The following is a 19042-nucleotide window of genomic DNA, read 5'->3' as shown; positions in this document are numbered from 1 at the left end:
CCCAGTCGCCGGGGGGCAGGCACCCCCCGCGATCGGGCTCCCAGCCGCCACCCCCGGCCCGCCCCCCTGGCTTCTGGGAGCCCCATCGCCGGGGGGGCAGGCACCCCCCGCGATCGGGCTCCCAGCCGCCACCCCCGGCCCGCCCCCCCTGGCTTCTGGGAGCCCCATGGCCGGGGGGGCAGGCACCCCCCGCGATCGGGCTCCCAGCCGCCACCCCCGGCCCGCCCCCCTGGCTTCTGGGAGCCCCATGGCCGGGGGGGCAGGCACCCCCCGCGATCGGGCTCCCAGCCGCCACCCCCGGCCCGCCCCCTGGCTTCTGGGAGCCCCATGGCCGGGGGGGCAGGCACCCCCCGCGATCGGGCTCCCAGCCGCCACCCCGGCCCGCCCCCCTGGCTTCTGGGAGCCCCATGGCCGGGGGGGCAGGCACCCCCCGCGATCGGGCTCCCAGCCGCCACCCCCGGCCCGCCCCCCTGGCTTCTGGGAGCCCCATGGCCGGGGGGGCAGGCACCCCCCGCGATCGGGCTCCCAGCCGCCACCCCGGCCCGCCCCCCTGGCTTCTGGGAGCCCCATGGCCGGGGGGCAGGCACCCCCCGCGATCGGGCTCCCAGCCGCCACCCCGGCCCGCCCCCCTGGCTTCTGGGAGCCCCATGGCCGGGGGGGCAGGCACCCCCCGCGATCGGGCTCCCAGCCGCCACCCCCGGCCCGCCCCCCTGGCTTCTGGGAGCCCCATGGCCGGGGGGGCAGGCACCCCCCGCGATCGGGCTCCCAGCCGCCACCCCCGGCCCGCCCCCTGGCTTCTGGGAGCCCCATGGCCGGGGGGGCAGGCACCCCCCGCGATCGGGCTCCCAGCCGCCACCCCCGGCCCGCCCCCCTGGCTTCTGGGAGCCCCATGGCCGGGGGGGCAGGCACCCCCCGCGATCGGGCTCCCAGCCGCCACCCCCGACCCGCCCCCCTGGCTTCTGGGAGCCCCATGGCCGGGGGGGCAGGCACCCCCCGCGATCGGGCTCCCAGCCGCCACCCCCGGCCCGCCCCCCTGGCTTCTGGGAGCCCCATGGCCGGGGGGGCAGGCACCCCCCGCGATCGGGCTCCCAGCCGCCACCCCCGGCCCGCCCCCTGGCTTCTGGGAGCCCCATGGCCGGGGGGGCAGGCACCCCCCGCGATCGGGCTCCCAGCCACCACCCCCGGCCCGCCCCCCTGGCTTCTGGGAGCCCCATGGCCGGGGGGGCAGGCACCCCCCGCGATCGGGCTCCCAGCCGCCACCCCCGGCCCGCCCCCCTGGCTTCTGGGAGCCCCATGGCCGGGGGGGCAGGCACCCCCCGCGATCGGCTCCCAGCCGCCACCCCCGGCCCGCCCCCCTGGCTTCTGATGGCCGGGGGGGGGCAGGGCAGCCCCCCGCGATCGGGCTCCCAGCCGCCACCCCCGGCCCGCCCCCCTGGCTTCTGGGAGCCCCATGGCCGGGGGGCAGGCACCCCCCGCGATCGGGCTCCCAGCCGCCACCCCCGGCCCGCCCCCCTGGCTTCTGGAGCCCCATGGCCGGGGGGGCAGGCACCCCCCGCGATCGGGCTCCCAGCCGCCACCCCCGGCCCGCCCCCCCTGGCTTCTGGGAGCCCCATGGCCGGGGGGGCAGGCACCCCCCGCGATCGGGCTCCCAGCCGCCCACCCCCGGCCCCGCCCCCCTGGCTTCTGGGAGCCCCATGGCCGGGGGGGCAGGCACCCCCCGCGATCGGGCTCCCAGCCGCCACCCCCCGGCCCGCCCCCCTGGCTTCTGGGAGCCCCATGGCCGGGGGGCAGGCACCCCCCGCGATCGGGCTCCCAGCCGCCACCGCCCGGCCCGCCCCCCCCCTGGCTTCTGGGAGCCCCATGGCCGGGGGGGCAGGCACCCCCCCGCGATCGGGCTCCCAGCCGCCACCCCCGGCCCGCCCCCCTGGCTTCTGGGAGCCCCATGGCCGGGGGGGCAGGCACCCCCCGCGATCGGGCTCCCAGCCGCCACCCCCGGCCCGCCCCCCTGCTTCTGGGAGCCCCATGGCCGGGGGGCAGGCACCCCCCGCGATCGGGCTCCCAGCCGCCACCCCGGCCCGCCCCCCTGGCTTCTGGGAGCCCCATGGCCGGGGGGGCAGGCACCCCCGCGATCGGGCTCCCAGCCGCCACCCCCGGCCCGCCCCCCTGGCTTCTGGGAGCCCCATGGCCGGGGGGGCAGGCACCCCCCGCGATCGGGCTCCCAGCCGCCACCCCCGGCCCGCCCCCCTGGCTTCTGGGAGCCCCATGGCCGGGGGGGCAGGCACCCCCCGCGATCGGGCTCCCAGCCGCCACCCCCGGCCCGCCCCCCTGGCTTCTGGGAGCCCCATGGCCGGGGGGGCAGGCACCCCCCGCGATCGGGCTCCCAGCCGCCACCCCCCGGCCCGCCCCCCTGGCTTCTGGGAGCCCCATGGCCGGGGGGGCAGGCACCCCCCGCGATCGGGCTCCCAGCCGCCACCCCCGGCCCGCCCCCCTGGCTTCTGGGAGCCCCATGGCCGGGGGGGCAGGCACCCCCCGCGATCGGGCTCCCAGCCGCCACCCCCGGCCCGCCCCCCTGGCTTCTGGGAGCCCCATGGCCGGGGGGGCAGGCACCCCCGCGATCGGGCTCCCAGCCGCCACCCCGGCCCGCCCCCCTGGCTTCTGGGAGCCCCATGGCCGGGGGGCAGGCACCCCCCCGCGATCGGGCTCCCAGCCGCCACCCCCGGCCCGCCCCCCTGGCTTCTGGGAGCCCCATCGCCGGAGGGGCAGGCACCCCCGCGATCGGGCTCCCAGCGCCACCCCCGGCCCGCCCCCCTGGCTTCTGGGAGCCCCATCGCCGGGGGGGCAGGCACCCCCCGCGATCGGGCTCCCAGCCGCCACCCCCGGCCCGCCCCCCTGGCTTCTGGGAGCCCCATCGCCGGGGGGGCAGGCACCCCCCGCGATCGGGCTCCCAGCCGCCACCCCCGGCCCGCCCCCCTGGCTTCTGGGAGCCCCATCGCCGGGGGGGCAGGCACCCCCCGCGATCGGGCTCCCAGCCGCCACCCCCGGCCCGCCCCCCTGGCTTCTGGGAGCCCCATCGCCGGGGGGGCAGGCACCCCCGCGATCGGGCTCCCAGCCGCCACCCCCGGCCCGCCCCTCTGGCTTCTGGGAGCCTTGTGGACCCCCTGCCTCTTTCTCATATTCTGAGTAATATCATCTCCCCATCGGAAAATTTTCAACTCCTTCTCAGACGATTGTACACCCCCAGTGTGCACTCCCTCAGAGGGAGTAACCCCCTGTGTATTAGGAGTCACATCAGCCTCTTCCTCCTGAATATTCAGAACAGTATCCCACCGTTGTTTCTACTTCCAGTGAAACTGATTGTCATATCCTCCTCTCCCAAGCAGAACTTGGAAACTCTGTCACGGGGGGTGTACACCGTTGTGATATAGAAATTAACATCGTCCTCTCCCGGGTTTACATCAGGAGCAAGTCTATTAATCATTAATATTAATAATTATATTAATATTAATAATAATTATTGATATTAATGATCACAATAAAGAGAGTAAAAATGAATACTGGTTTAAAAGGTTAACCATTTGTAATCATAATTATTAGTAATATCACTATTAATAATAATATTATGATATTAGCAATTAATGTGACTTAAATCAATACCCAGTGATGCTGGGAATACAATAATGATTAGTATTAGGAACTAATAATATTATTTGATGACATTAATATTAATAATTAATTGAAAGCAGGCCTAATCATGTATTGAAAATCATTATCCATAATTAATAATGGTATCTTATGAATTTTTAGTATCATTGATAATTATTAAAATCGATCATTGATGATTAATAATCATATTATTATTCCTCATTCCACAGGAAGTGTAAACCTACTTGTGATGCTGTTCTAATAACCAGGGTCGGAAAGCAGGACTTTAGTTTTAATATCGCAGCAGGTGTACACTCACCACGTGACACTGATCCTAATATGAACGGGGGTAAAGTATCACATGACTCCAATTATAGCAATGGATGGATAGCTACGCGGTAATATTGCTCCTAATATTCCCGGAAGAAGCCTTTGCTATTAGTCCGAATATGGCACTGAGGGGACAGTTTTTCTGAGATATAGTTCCTAGTATACGGAGTTGGAGAGGATGATAATAATTCACAGGCTGTGTGCTCCCGCCCAGTGATATTGTAATTACTATCCTGGGAGGGAGAGGATGATATTGCACTCTGTACAGCAGGAGGCGTACACCCAGTCTGGATATTGTTCCTAATATCCATGGAGGGGACAGGCTGATATTACTCGCAATGTGGCACAGGGTGGACATTCACCCAGTTTCATCCTTCTCGTTATTCCAAGGCCGAGACAGATATTAATCTCAGTATCACAGACACTGGACAACCCCTTGTGATACTCTTCCAAATATCCAGATCAGGTTGCCAGGAGCCACCCCCGGACGGCACCCCTGGCTTCTGGGAGTCCCATCGCGGGGGGGTCAGGCACCCCCCGCGATCGGGCTCCCAGCCGCCACCCCCGGCCCGCCCCCCAGGCTTCTGGGAGCCCCATCGCCGGGGGGTCAGGCACCCCCCGCGATCGGGCTCCCAGCCGCCACCCCCGGCCCGCCCCCCTGGCTTCTGGGAGCCCCATCGCCGGGGGGTCAGGCACGCCCCCCGATCGGGCTCCCAGCCGCCACCCCCGGCCCGCCCCCCTGGCTTCTGGGAGCCCCATCGCCGGGGGGGCAGGCACGCCCCCCGATCGGGCTCTCAGCCGCCACCCCCGGCCCGCCCCCCTGGCTTCTGGGAGCCCCATCGCCGGGGGGGCAGGCACCCCCCGCGATCGGGCTCCCAGCCGCCACCCCCGGCCCGCCCCCCTGGCTTCTGGGAGCCCCATCGCCGGGGGGGGCAGGCACCCCCCGCGATCGGGCTCCCAGCCGCCACCCCCGGCCCGCCACCCTGGCTTCTGGGAGCCCCATCGCCGGGGGTGCAGGCACCCCCCGCGATCGGGCTCCCAGCCGCCACCCCCGGCCCGCCCCCCTGGCTTCTGGGAGCCCCATCGCCGGGGGTGCAGGCACCCCCCGCGATCGGGCTCCCAGCCGCCACCCCCGGCCCGCCCCCCTGGCTTCTGGGAGCCCCATCGCCGGGGGTGCAGGCACCCCCCGCGATCGGGCTCCCAGCCGCCACCCCCGGCCCGCCCCCCTGGCTTCTGGGAGCCCCATCGCCGGGGGTGCAGGCACCCCCCGCGATCGGGCTCCCAGCCGCCACCCCCGGCCCGCCCCCCTGGCTTCTGGGAGCCCCATCGCCGGGGGTGCAGGCACCCCCCGCGATCGGGCTCCCAGCCGCCACCCCCGGCCCGCCCCCCTGGCTTCTGGGAGCCCCATCGCCGGGGGTGCAGGCACCCCCCGCGATCGGGCTCCCAGCCGCCACCCCCGGCCCGCCCCCCTGGCTTCTGGGAGCCCCATCGCCGGGGGTGCAGGCACCCCCCGCGATCGGGCTCCCAGCCGCCACCCCCGGCCCGCCCCCCTGGCTTCTGGGAGCCCCATCGCCGGGGGTGCAGGCACCCCCCGCGATCGGGCTCCCAGCCGCCACCCCCGGCCCGCCCCCCTGGCTTCTGGGAGCCCCATCGCCGGGGGTGCAGGCACCCCCCGCGATCGGGCTCCCAGCCGCCACCCCCGGCCCGCCCCCCTGGCTTCTGGGAGCCTTGTGGACCCCCTGCCTCTTTCTCATATTCTGAGTAATATCATCTCCCCATCGGAAAATTTTCAACTCCTTCTCAGACGATTGTACACCCCCAGTGTGCACTCCCTCAGAGGGAGTAACCTCCTGTGTATTAGGAGTCACATCAGCCTCTTCCTCCCTGAATATTCAGAACAGTATCCCACCGTTGTTTCTACTTCCAGTGAAACTGATTGTCATATCCTCCTCTCCCAAGCAGAACTTGGAAACTCTGTCACGGGGGGTGTACACCGTTGTGATATAGAAATTAACATCGTCCTCTCCCGTGTTTACATCAGGAGCAAGTCTATTAATCATTAATATTAATAATTATATTAATATTAATAATAATTATTGATATTAATGATCACAATAAAGAGAGTAAAAATGAATACTGGTTTAAAAGGTTAACCATTTGTAATCATAATTATTAGTAATATCACTATTAATAATAATATTATGATATTAGCAATTAATGTGACTTAAATCAATACCCAGTGATGCTGGGAATACAATAATGATTAGTATTAGGAACTAATAATATTATTTGATGACATTAATATTAATAATTAATTGAAAGCAGGCCTAATCATGTATTGAAAATCATTATCCATAATTAATAATGGTATCTTATGAATTTTTAGTATCATTGATAATTATTAAAATCGATCATTGATGATTAATAATCATATTATTATTCCTCATTCCACAGGAAGTGTAAACCTACTTGTGATGCTGTTCTTAATAACCAGGGTCGGAAAGCAGGACTTTAGTTTTAATATCGCAGCAGGTGTACACTCACCACGTGACACTGATCCTAATATGAACGGGGGTAAAGTATCACATGACTCCAATTATAGCAATGGATGGATAGCTACGCGGTAATATTGCTCCTAATATTCCCGGAAGAAGCCTTTGCTATTAGTCCGAATATGGCACTGAGGGGACAGTTTTTCTGAGATATAGTTCCTAGTATACGGAGTTGGAGAGGATGATAATAATTCACAGGCTGTGTGCTCCCGCCCAGTGATATTGTAATTACTATCCTGGGAGGGAGAGGATGATATTGCACTCTGTACAGCAGGAGGCGTACACCCAGTCTGGGATATTGTTCCTAATATCCATGGAGGGGACAGGCTGATATTACTCGCAATGTGGCACAGGGTGGACATTCACCCAGTTTCATCCTTCTCGTTATTCCAAGGCCGAGACAGATATTAATCTCAGTATCACAGACACTGGACAACCCCTTGTGATACTCTTCCAAATATCCAGATCAGGTTGCCAGGAGCCAACCCCGGACGGCACCTCTGGCTTCTGGGAGTCCCATCGCGGGGGGGTCAGGCACCCCCCGCGATCGGGCTCCCAGCCGCCACCCCCGGCCCGCCCCCCAGGCTTCTGGAAGCCCCATCGCCGGGGGGTCAGGCACCCCCCGCGATCGGGCTCCCAGCCGCCACCCCCGGCCCGCCCCCCTGGCTTCTGGGAGCCCCATCGCCGGGGGGTCAGGCACGCCCCCCGATCGGGCTCCCAGCCGCCACCCCCGGCCCGCCCCCCTGGCTTCTGGGAGCCCCATCGCCGGGGGGGCAGGCACCCCCCGCGATCGGGCTCCCAGCCGCCACCCCCGGCCCGCCCCCCTGGCTTCTGGGAGCCCCATCGCCGGGGGGGCAGGCACCCCCCGCGATCGGGCTCCCAGCCGCCACCCCCGGCCCGCCCCCCTGGCTTCTGGGAGCCCCATCGCCGGGGGGGCAGGCACCCCCCGCGATCGGGCTCCCAGCCGCCACCCCCGGCCCGCCCCCCTGGCTTCTGGGAGCCCCATCGCCGGGGGGGCAGGCACCCCCCGCGATCGGGCTCCCAGCCGCCACCCCCGGCCCGCCCCCCTGGCTTCTGGGAGCCCCATCGCCGGGGGGGCAGGCACCCCCCGCGATCGGGCTCCCAGCCGCCACCCCCGGCCCGCCCCCCTGGCTTCTGGGAGCCCCATCGCCGGGGGGGCAGGCACCCCCCGCGATCGGGCTCCCAGCCGCCACCCCCGGCCCGCCCCCCTGGCTTCTGGGAGCCCCATCGCCGGGGGGGCAGGCACCCCCCGCGATCGGGCTCCCAGCCGCCACCCCCGGCCCGCCCCCCTGGCTTCTGGGAGCCCCATCGCCGGGGGGGCAGGCACCCCCCGCGATCGGGCTCCCAGCCGCCACCCCCGGCCCGCCCCCCTGGCTTCTGGGAGCCCCATCGCCGGGGGGGCAGGCACCCCCCGCGATCGGGCTCCCAGCCGCCACCCCCGGCCCGCCCCCCTGGCTTCTGGGAGCCCCATCGCCGGGGGGGCAGGCACCCCCCGCGATCGGGCTCCCAGCCGCCACCCCCGGCCCGCCCCCCTGGCTTCTGGGAGCCCCATCGCCGGGGGGGCAGGCACCCCCCGCGATCGGGCTCCCAGCCGCCACCCCCGGCCCGCCCCCCTGGCTTCTGGGAGCCTTGTGGACCCCCTGCCTCTTTCTCATATTCTGAGTAATATCATCTCCCCATCGGAAAATTTTCAACTCCTTCTCAGACGATTGTACACCCCCAGTGTGCACTCCCTGAGGGAGTAACCCCCTGTGTATTAGGAGTCACATCAGCCTCTTCCTCCCTGAATATTCAGAACAGTATCCCACCGTTGTTTCTACTTCCAGTGAAACTGATTGTCATATCCTCCTCTCCCAAGCAGAACTTGGAAACTCTGTCACCGGGGGTGTACACCGTTGTGATATAGAAATTAACATCGTCCTCTCCCGGGTTTACATCAGGAGCAAGTCTATTAATCATTAATATTAATAATTATATTAATATTAATAATAATTATTGATATTAATGATCACAATAAAGAGAGTAAAAATAAATACTGGTTTAAAAGGTTAACCATTTGTAATCATAATTATTAGTAATATCACTATTAATAATAATATTATGATATTAGCAATTAATGTGACTTAAATCAATACCCAGTGATGCTGGGAATACAATAATGATTAGTATTAGGAACTAATAATATTATTTGATGACATTAATATTAATAATTAATTGAAAGCCGGCCTAATCATGTATTGAAAATCATTATCCATAATTAATAATGGTATCTTATGAATTTTTAGTATCATTGATAATTATTAAAATCGATCATTGATGATTAATAATCATATTATTATTCCTCATTCCACAGGAAGTGTAAACCTACTTGTGATGCTGTTCTTAATAACCAGGGTCGGAAAGCAGGACTTTAGTTTTAATATCGCAGCAGGTGTACACTCACCACGTGACACTGATCCTAATATGAACGGGGGTAAAGTATCACATGACTCCAATTATAGCAATGGATGGATAGCTACGCGGTAATATTGCTCCTAATATTCCCGGAAGAAGCCTTTGCTATTAGTCCGAATATGGCACTGAGGGGCCAGTTTTTCTGAGATATAGTTCCTAGTATACGGAGTTGGAGAGGATGATAATAATTCACAGGCTGTGTGCTCCCGACCAGTGATATTGTAATTACTATCCTGGGAGGGAGAGGATGATATTGCACTCTGTACAGCAGGAGGCGTACACCCAGTCTGGGATATTGTTCCTAATATCCATGGAGGGGACAGGCTGATATTACTCGCAATGTGGCACAGGGTGGACATTCACCCAGTTTCATCCTTCTCGTTATTCCAAGGCCGAGACAGATATTAATCTCAGTATCACAGACACTGGACAACCCCTTGTGATACTCTTCCAAATATCCAGATCAGGTTGCCAGGAGCCAGCCCCGGACGGCACCCCTGGCTTCTGGGAGTCCCATCGCGGGGGGGGTCAGGCACCCCCCGCGATCGGGCTCCCAGCCGCCACCCCCGGCCCGCCCCCCAGGCTTCTGGGAGCCCCATCGCCGGGGGGTCAGGCACCCCCCGCGATCGGGCTCCCAGCCGCCACCCCCGGCCCGCCCCCCTGGCTTCTGGGAGCCCCATCGCCGGGGGGTCAGGCACGCCCCCCGATCGGGCTCCCAGCCGCCACCCCCGGCCCGCCCCCCTGGCTTCTGGGAGCCCCATCGCCGGGGGGTCAGGCACGCCCCCCGATCGGGCTCCCAGCCGCCACCACCCGGCCCGCCCCCCTGGCTTCTGGGAGCCCCATCGCCGGGGGTGCAGGCACCCCCCGCGATCGGGCTCCCAGCCGCCACCCCCGGCCCGCCCCCCTGGCTTCTGGGAGCCCCATCGCCGGGGGTGCAGGCACCCCCCGCGATCGGGCTCCCAGCCGCCACCCCCCGGCCCGCCCCCCTGGCTTCTGGGAGCCCCATCGCCGGGGGTGCAGGCACCCCCCGCGATCGGGCTCCCAGCCGCCACCCCCGGCCCCGCCCCCCCTGGCTTCTGGGAGCCCCATCGCCGGGGGTGCAGGCACCCCCCGCGATCGGGCTCCCAGCCGCCACCCCCGGCCCGCCCCCCTGGCTTCTGGGAGCCCCATCGCCGGGGGTGCAGGCACCCCCCGCGATCGGGCTCCCAGCCGCCACCCCCGGCCCGCCCCCCTGGCTTCTGGGAGCCCCATCGCCGGGGGTGCAGGCACCCCCCGCGATCGGGCTCCCAGCCGCCACACCCGGCCCGCCCCCCTGGCTTCTGGGAGCCCCATCGCCGGGGGTGCAGGCACCCCCCGCGATCGGGCTCCCAGCCGCCACCCCGGCCCGCCCCCCTGGCTTCTGGGAGCCCCATCGCCGGGGGTGCAGGCACCCCCCGCGATCGGGCTCCCAGCCGCCACCCCCGGCCCGCCCCCCTGGCTTCTGGGAGCCCCATCGCCGGGGGGGCAGGCACCCCCCGCGATCGGGCTCCCAGCCGCCACCCCCGGCCCGCCCCCCTGGCTTCTGGGAGCCCCATCGCCGGGGGGGCAGGCACCCCCCGCGATCGGGCTCCCAGCCGCCACCCCCGGCCCGCCCCCCTGGCTTCTGGGAGCCCCATCGCCGGGGGGGCAGGCACCCCCCGCGATCGGGCTCCCAGCCGCCACCCCCGGCCCGCCCCCCTGGCTTCTGGGAGCCCCATCGCCGGGGGGGCAGGCACCCCCCGCGATCGGGCTCCCAGCCGCCACCCCCGGCCCGCCCCCCTGGCTTCTGGGAGCCCCATCGCCGGGGGGGCAGGCACCCCCCGCGATCGGGCTCCCAGCCGCCACCCCCGGCCCGCCCCCCTGGCTTCTGGGAGCCCCATCGCCGGGGGGGCAGGCACCCCCCGCGATCGGGCTCCCAGCCGCCACCCCCGGCCCGCCCCCCTGGCTTCTGGGAGCCCCATCGCCGGGGGGGCAGGCACCCCCCGCGATCGGGCTCCCAGCCGCCACCCCCGGCCCGCCCCCCTGGCTTCTGGGAGCCCCATCGCCGGGGGGGCAGGCACCCCCCGCGATCGGGCTCCCAGCCGCCACCCCCGGCCCGCCCCCCTGGCTTCTGGGAGCCTTGTGGACCCCCTGCCTCTTTCTCATATTCTGAGTAATATCATCTCCCCATCGGAAAATTTTCAACTCCTTCTCAGACGATTGTACACCCCCAGTGTGCACTCCCTGAGGGAGTAACCCCCTGTGTATTAGGAGTCACATCAGCCTCTTCCTCCCTGAATATTCAGAACAGTATCCCACCGTTGTTTCTACTTCCAGTGAAACTGATTGTCATATCCTCCTCTCCCAAGCAGAACTTGGAAACTCTGTCACGGGGGGTGTACACCGTTGTGATATAGAAATTAACATCGTCCTCTCCCGGGTTTACATCAGGAGCAAGTCTATTAATCATTAATATTAATAATTATATTAATATTAATAATAATTATTGATATTAATGATCACAATAAAGAGAGTAAAAATAAATACTGGTTTAAAAGGTTAACCATTTGTAATCATAATTATTAGTAATATCACTATTAATAATAATATTATGATATTAGCAATTAATGTGACTTAAATCAATACCCAGTGATGCTGGGAATACAATAATGATTAGTATTAGGAACTAATAATATTATTTGATGACATTAATATTAATAATTAATTGAAAGCCGGCCTAATCATGTATTGAAAATCATTATCCATAATTAATAATGGTATCTTATGAATTTTTAGTATCATTGATAATTATTAAAATCGATCATTGATGATTAATAATCATATTATTATTCCTCATTCCACAGGAAGTGTAAACCTACTTGTGATGCTGTTCTTAATAACCAGGGTCGGAAAGCAGGACTTTAGTTTTAATATCGCAGCAGGTGTACACTCACCACGTGACACTGATCCTAATATGAACGGGGGTAAAGTATCACATGACTCCAATTATAGCAATGGATGGATAGCTACGCGGTAATATTGCTCCTAATATTCCCGGAAGAAGCCTTTGCTATTAGTCCGAATATGGCACTGAGGGGCCAGTTTTTCTGAGATATAGTTCCTAGTATACGGAGTTGGAGAGGATGATAATAATTCACAGGCTGTGTGCTCCCGCCCAGTGATATTGTAATTACTATCCTGGGAGGGAGAGGATGATATTGCACTCTGTACAGCAGGAGGCGTACACCCAGTCTGGGATATTGTTCCTAATATCCATGGAGGGGACAGGCTGATATTACTCGCAATGTGGCACAGGGTGGACATTCACCCAGTTTCATCCTTCTCGTTATTCCAAGGCCGAGACAGATATTAATCTCAGTATCACAGACACTGGACAACCCCTTGTGATACTCTTCCAAATATCCAGATCAGGTTGCCAGGAGCCAGCCCCGGACGGCACCCCTGGCTTCTGGGAGTCCCATCGCGGGGGGGTCAGGCACCCCCCGCGATCGGGCTCCCAGCCGCCACCCCCGGCCCGCCCCCCAGGCTTCTGGGAGCCCCATCGCCGGGGGGTCAGGCACCCCCCGCGATCGGGCTCCCAGCCGCCACCCCCGGCCCGCCCCCCTGGCTTCTGGGAGCCCCATCGCCGGGGGGTCAGGCACGCCCCCCGATCGGGCTCCCAGCCGCCACCCCCCGGCCCGCCCCCCTGGCTTCTGGGAGCCCCATCGCCGGGGGGTCAGGCACGCCCCCCGATCGGGCTCCCAGCCGCCACCCCCCGGCCCGCCCCCCTGGCTTCTGGGAGCCCCATCGCCGGGGGTGCAGGCACCCCCCGCGATCGGGCTCCCAGCCGCCACCCCCGGCCCGCCCCCCTGGCTTCTGGGAGCCCCATCGCCGGGGGTGCAGGCACCCCCCGCGATCGGGCTCCCAGCCGCCACCCCCCGGCCCGCCCCCCTGGCTTCTGGGAGCCCCATCGCCGGGGGTGCAGGCACCCCCCGCGATCGGGCTCCCAGCCGCCACCCCCGGCCCGCCCCCCCTGGCTTCTGGGAGCCCCATCGCCGGGGGTGCAGGCACCCCCCGCGATCGGGCTCCCAGCCGCCACCCCCGGCCCGCCCCCCTGGCTTCTGGGAGCCCCATCGCCGGGGGTGCAGGCACCCCCCGCGATCGGGCTCCCAGCCGCCACCCCCGGCCCGCCCCCCTGGCTTCTGGGAGCCCCATCGCCGGGGGTGCAGGCACCCCCCGCGATCGGGCTCCCAGCCGCCACACCCGGCCCGCCCCCCTGGCTTCTGGGAGCCCCATCGCCGGGGGTGCAGGCACCCCCCGCGATCGGGCTCCCAGCCGCCACCCCCGGCCCGCCCCCCTGGCTTCTGGGAGCCCCATCGCCGGGGGTGCAGGCACCCCCGGCGATCGGGCTCCCAGCCGCCACCCCCGGCCCGCCCCCCTGGCTTCTGGGAGCCCCATCGCGGGGGTGCAGGCACCCCCCGCGATCGGGCTCCCAGCCGCCACCCCCCGGCCCGCCCCCCTGGCTTCTGGGAGCCCCATCGCCGGGGGTGCAGGCACCCCCCGCGATCGGGCTCCCAGCCGCCACCCCCGGCCCGCCCCCCTGGCTTCTGGGAGCCCCATCGCCGGGGGTGCAGGCACCCCCCGCGATCGGGCTCCCAGCCGCCACCCCCGGCCCGCCCCCCTGGCTTCTGGGAGCCCCATCGCCGGGGGTGCAGGCACCCCCCGCGATCGGGCTCCCAGCCGCCACCCCCGGCCCGCCCCCCTGGCTTCTGGGAGCCCCATCGCCGGGGGTGCAGGCACCCCCCGCGATCGGGCTCCCAGCCGCCACCCCCGGCCCGCCCCCCCTGGCTTCTGGGAGCCCCATCGCCGGGGGTGCAGGCACCCCCCGCGATCGGGCTCCCAGCCGCCACCCCCGGCCCGCCCCCCTGGCTTCTGGGAGCCCCATCGCCGGGGGTGCAGGCACCCCCCGCGATCGGGCTCCCAGCCGCCACCCCCGGCCCGCCCCCCTGGCTTCTGGGAGCCCCATCGCCGGGGGTGCAGGCACCCCCCCGCGATCGGGCTCCCAGCCGCCACCCCCGGCCCGCCCCCCTGGCTTCTGGGAGCCCCATGGCCGGGGGTGCAGGCACCCCCCGCGATCGGGCTCCCAGCCGCCACCCCCGGCCCGCCCCCCTGGCTTCTGGGAGCCCCATCGCCGGGGGTGCAGGCACCCCCCGCGATCGGGCTCCCAGCCGCCACCCCCGGCCCGCCCCCCTGGCTTCTGGGAGCCCCATCGCCGGGGGTGCAGGCACCCCCCGCGATCGGGCTCCCAGCCGCCACCCCCGGCCCGCCCCCCTGGCTTCTGGGAGCCCCATCGCCGGGGGTGCAGGCACCCCCCGCGATCGGGCTCCCAGCCGCCACCCCCCGGCCCGCCCCCCTGGCTTCTGGGAGCCCCATCGCCGGGGGTGCAGGCACCCCCCGCGATCGGGCTCCCAGCCGCCACCCCCGGCCCGCCCCCCTGGCTTCTGGGAGCCCCATCGCCGGGGGTGCAGGCACCCCCCGCGATCGGGCTCCCAGCCGCCACCCCCGGCCCGCCCCCCTGGCTTCTGGGAGCCCCATCGCCGGGGGTGCAGGCACCCCCCGCGATCGGGCTCCCAGCCGCCACCCCCCGGTCCGCCCCCCTGGCTTCTGGGAGCCCCATCGCCGGGGGTGCAGGCACCCCCCGCGATCGGGCTGCCAGCCGCCACCCCCGGCCCGCCCCTTTGGCTTCTGGGAGCCTTGTGGACCCCCTGCCTCTTTCTCATATTCTGAGTAATATCATCTCCCCATCGGAAAATTTTCAACTCCTTCTCAGACGATTGTACACCCCCAGTGTGCACTCCCTCAGAGGGAGTAACCCCCTGTGTATTAGGAGTCCCATCAGCCTCTTCCTCCCTGAATATTCAGAACAGTATCCCACCGTTGTTTCTACTTCCAGTGAAACTGATTGTCATATCCTCCTCTCCCAAGCAGAACTTGGAAACTCTGTCACGGGGGGTGTACACCGTTGTGATATAGAAATTAACATCGTCCTCTCCCGGGTTTACATCAGGAGCAAGTCTATTAATCATTAATATTAATAATTATATTAATATTAATAATAATTATTGATATTAATGATCACAATAAAGAGAGTAAAAATGAATACTGGTTTAAAAGGTTAACCATTTGTAATCATAATTATTAGTAATATCACTATTAATAATAATATTATGATATTAGCAATTAATGTGACTTAAATCAATACCCAGTGATGCTGGGAATACAATAATGATTAGTATTAGGAACTAATAATATTATTTGATGACATTAATATTAATAATTAATTGAAAGCAGGCCTAATCATGTATTGAAAATCATTATCCATAATTAATAATGGTATCTTATGAATTTTTAGTATCATTGATAATTATTAAAATCGATCATTGATGATTAATAATCATATTATTATTCCTCATTCCACAGGAAGTGTAAACCTACTTGTGATGCTGTTCTTAATAACCAGGGTCGGAAAGCAGGACTTTAGTTTTAATATCGCAGCAGGTGTACACTCACCACGTGACACTGATCCTAATATGAACGGGGGTAAAGTATCACATGACTCCAATTATAGCAATGGATGGATAGCTACGCGGTAATATTGCTCCTAATATTCCCGGAAGAAGCCTTTGCTATTAGTCCGAATATGGCACTGAGGGGACAGTTTTTCTGAGATATAGTTCCTAGTATACGGAGTTGGAGAGGATGATAATAATTCACAGGCTGTGTGCTCCCGCCCAGTGATATTGTAATTACTATCCTGGGAGGGAGAGGATGATATTGCACTCTGTACAGCAGGAGGCGTACACCCAGTCTGGGATATTGTTCCTAATATCCATGGAGGGGACAGGCTGATATTACTCGCAATGTGGCACAGGGTGGACATTCACCCAGTTTCATCCTTCTCGTTATTCCAAGGCCGAGACAGATATTAATCTCAGTATCACAGACACTGGACAACCCCTTGTGATACTCTTCCAAATATCCAGATCAGGTTGCCAGGAGCCAACCCCGGACGGCACCTCTGGCTTCTGGGAGTCCCATCGCGGGGGGGTCAGGCACCCCCCGCGATCGGGCTCCCAGCCGCCACCCCCGGCCCGCCCCCCAGGCTTCTGGGAGCCCCATCGCCGGGGGGTCAGGCACCCCCCGCGATCGGGCTCCCAGCCGCCACCCCCGGCCCGCCCCCCTGGCTTCTGGGAGCCCCATCGCCGGGGGGTCAGGCACGCCCCCCGATCGGGCTCCCAGCCGCCACCCCCGGCCCGCCCCCCTGGCTTCTGGGAGCCCCATCGCCGGGGGTGCAGGCACCCCCCCGATCGGGCTCCCAGCCGCCACCCCCGGCCCGCCCCCCTGGCTTCTGGGAGCCCCATCGCCGGGGGTGCAGGCACCCCCCGCGATCGGGCTCCCAGCCGCCACCCCCGGCCCGCCCCCCTGGCTTCTGGGAGCCCCATCGCCGGGGGTGCAGGCACCCCCCGCGATCGGGCTCCCAGCCGCCACCCCCGGCCCGCCCCCCTGGCTTCTGGGAGCCCCATCGCCGGGGGTGCAGGCACCCCCCGCGATCGGGCTCCCAGCCGCCACCCCCGGCCCGCACCCCTGGCTTCTGGGAGCCCCATCGCCGGGGGTGCAGGCACCCCCCGCGATCGGGCTCCCAGCCGCCACCCCCGGCCCGCCCCCCTGGCTTCTGGGAGCCCCATCGCCGGGGGTGCAGGCACCCCCCGCGATCGGGCTCCCAGCCGCCACCCCCGGTCCGCCCCCCTGGCTTCTGGGAGCCCCATCGCCGGGGGTGCAGGCACCCCCGGCGATCGGGCTCCCAGCCGCCACCCCCGGCCCGCCCCTTTGGCTTCTGGGAGCCTTGTGGACCCCCTGCCTCTTTCTCATATTCTGAGTAATATCATCTCCCCATCGGAAAATTTTCAACTCCTTCTCAGACGATTGTACACCCCCAGTGTGCACTCCCTCAGAGGGAGTAACCCCCTGTGTATTAGGAGTCCCATCAGCCTCTTCCTCCCTGAATATTCAGAACAGTATCCCACCGTTGTTTCTACTTCCAGTGAAACTGATTGTCATATCCTCCTCTCCCAAGCAGAACTTGGAAACTCTGTCACGGGGGGTGTACACCGTTGTGATATAGAAATTAACATCGTCCTCTCCCGGGTTTACATCAGGAGCAAGTCTATTAATCATTAATATTAATAATTATATTAATATTAATAATAATTATTGATATTAATGATCACAATAAAGAGAGTAAAAATGAATACTGGTTTAAAAGGTTAACCATTTGTAATCATAATTATTAGTAATATCACTATTAATAATAATATTATGATATTAGCAATTAATGTGACTTAAATCAATACCCAGTGATGCTGGGAATACAATAATGATTAGTATTAGGAACTAATAATATTATTTGATGACATTAATATTAATAATTAATTGAAAGCAGGCCTAATCATGTATTGAAAATCATTATCCATAATTAATAATGGTATCTTATGAATTTTTAGTATCATTGATAATTATTAAAATCGATCATTGATGATTAATAATCATATTATTATTCCTCATTCCACAGGAAGTGTAAACCTACTTGTGATGCTGTTCTTAATAACCAGGGTCGGAAAGCAGGACTTTAGTTTTAATATCGCAGCAGGTGTACACTCACCACGTGACACTGATCCTAATATGAACGGGGGTAAAGTATCACATGACTCCAATTATAGCAATGGATGGATAGCTACGCGGTAATATTGCTCCTAATATTCCCGGAAGAAGCCTTTGCTATTAGTCCGAATATGGCACTGAGGGGACAGTTTTTCTGAGATATAGTTCCTAGTATACGGAGTTGGAGAGGATGATAATAATTCACAGGCTGTGTGCTCCCGCCCAGTGATATTGTAATTACTATCCTGGGAGGGAGAGGATGATATTGCACTCTGTACAGCAGGAGGCGTACACCCAGTCTGGGATATTGTTCCTAATATCCATGGAGGGGACAGGCTGATATTACTCGCAATGTGGCACAGGGTGGACATTCACCCAGTTTCATCCTTCTCGTTATTCCAAGGCCGAGACAGATATTAATCTCAGTATCACAGACACTGGACAACCCCTTGTGATACTCTTCCAAATATCCAGATCAGGTTGCCAGGAGCCAACCCCGGACGGCACCTCTGGCTTCTGGGAGTCCCATCGCGGGGGGGTCAGGCACCCCCCGCGATCGGGCTCCCAGCCGCCACCCCCGGCCCGCCCCCCAGGCTTCTGGGAGCCCCATCGCCGGGGGGTCAGGCACCCCCCGCGATCGGGCTCCCAGCCGCCACCCCCGGCCCGCCCCCCTGGCTTCTGGGAGCCCCATCGCCGGGGGGTCAGGCACGCCCCCCGATCGGGCTCCCAGCCGCCACCCCCGGCCCCGCCCCCCTGGCTTCTGGGAGCCCCATCGCCGGGGGTGCAGGCACCCCCCCGATCGGGCTCCCAGCCGCCACCCCCGGCCCGCCCCCCTGGCTTCTGGGAGCCCCATCGCCGGGGGGGCAGGCACCCCCCCGCGATCGGGCTCCCAGCCGCCACCCCCGGCCCGCCCCCCTGGCTTCTGGGAGCCCCATCGCCGGGGGTGCAGGCACCCCCCGCGATCGGGCTCCCAGCCGCCACCCCCGGCCCGCCCCCCTGGCTTCTGGGAGACCCATCGCCGGGGGGGCAGGCACCCCCCGCGATCGGGCTCCCAGCCGCCACCCCCGGCCCGCCCCCCTGGCTTCTGGGAGCCCCATCGCCGGGGGGGCAGGCACCCCCCGCGATCGGGCTCCCAGCCGCCACCCCCGGCCCGCCCCCCTGGCTTCTGGGAGCCCCATCGCCGGGGGGGCAGGCACCCCCCGCGAACGGGCTCCCAGCCGCCACCCCCGGCCCGCCCCCCTGGCTTCTGGGAGCCTTGTGGACCCCCTGCCTCTTTCTCATATTCTGAGTAATATCATCTCCCCATTGGAAAATTTTCAACTCCTTCT

This window comes from Macaca fascicularis, chromosome 10, assembly GCF_037993035.2.
Source record: "Macaca fascicularis isolate 582-1 chromosome 10, T2T-MFA8v1.1".
NCBI classification, from domain to species: domain Eukaryota; kingdom Metazoa; phylum Chordata; class Mammalia; order Primates; family Cercopithecidae; genus Macaca; species Macaca fascicularis.
The sequence above is the reverse complement of the archived record's forward strand: the minus strand, read 5'-3'. Positions refer to the sequence as shown.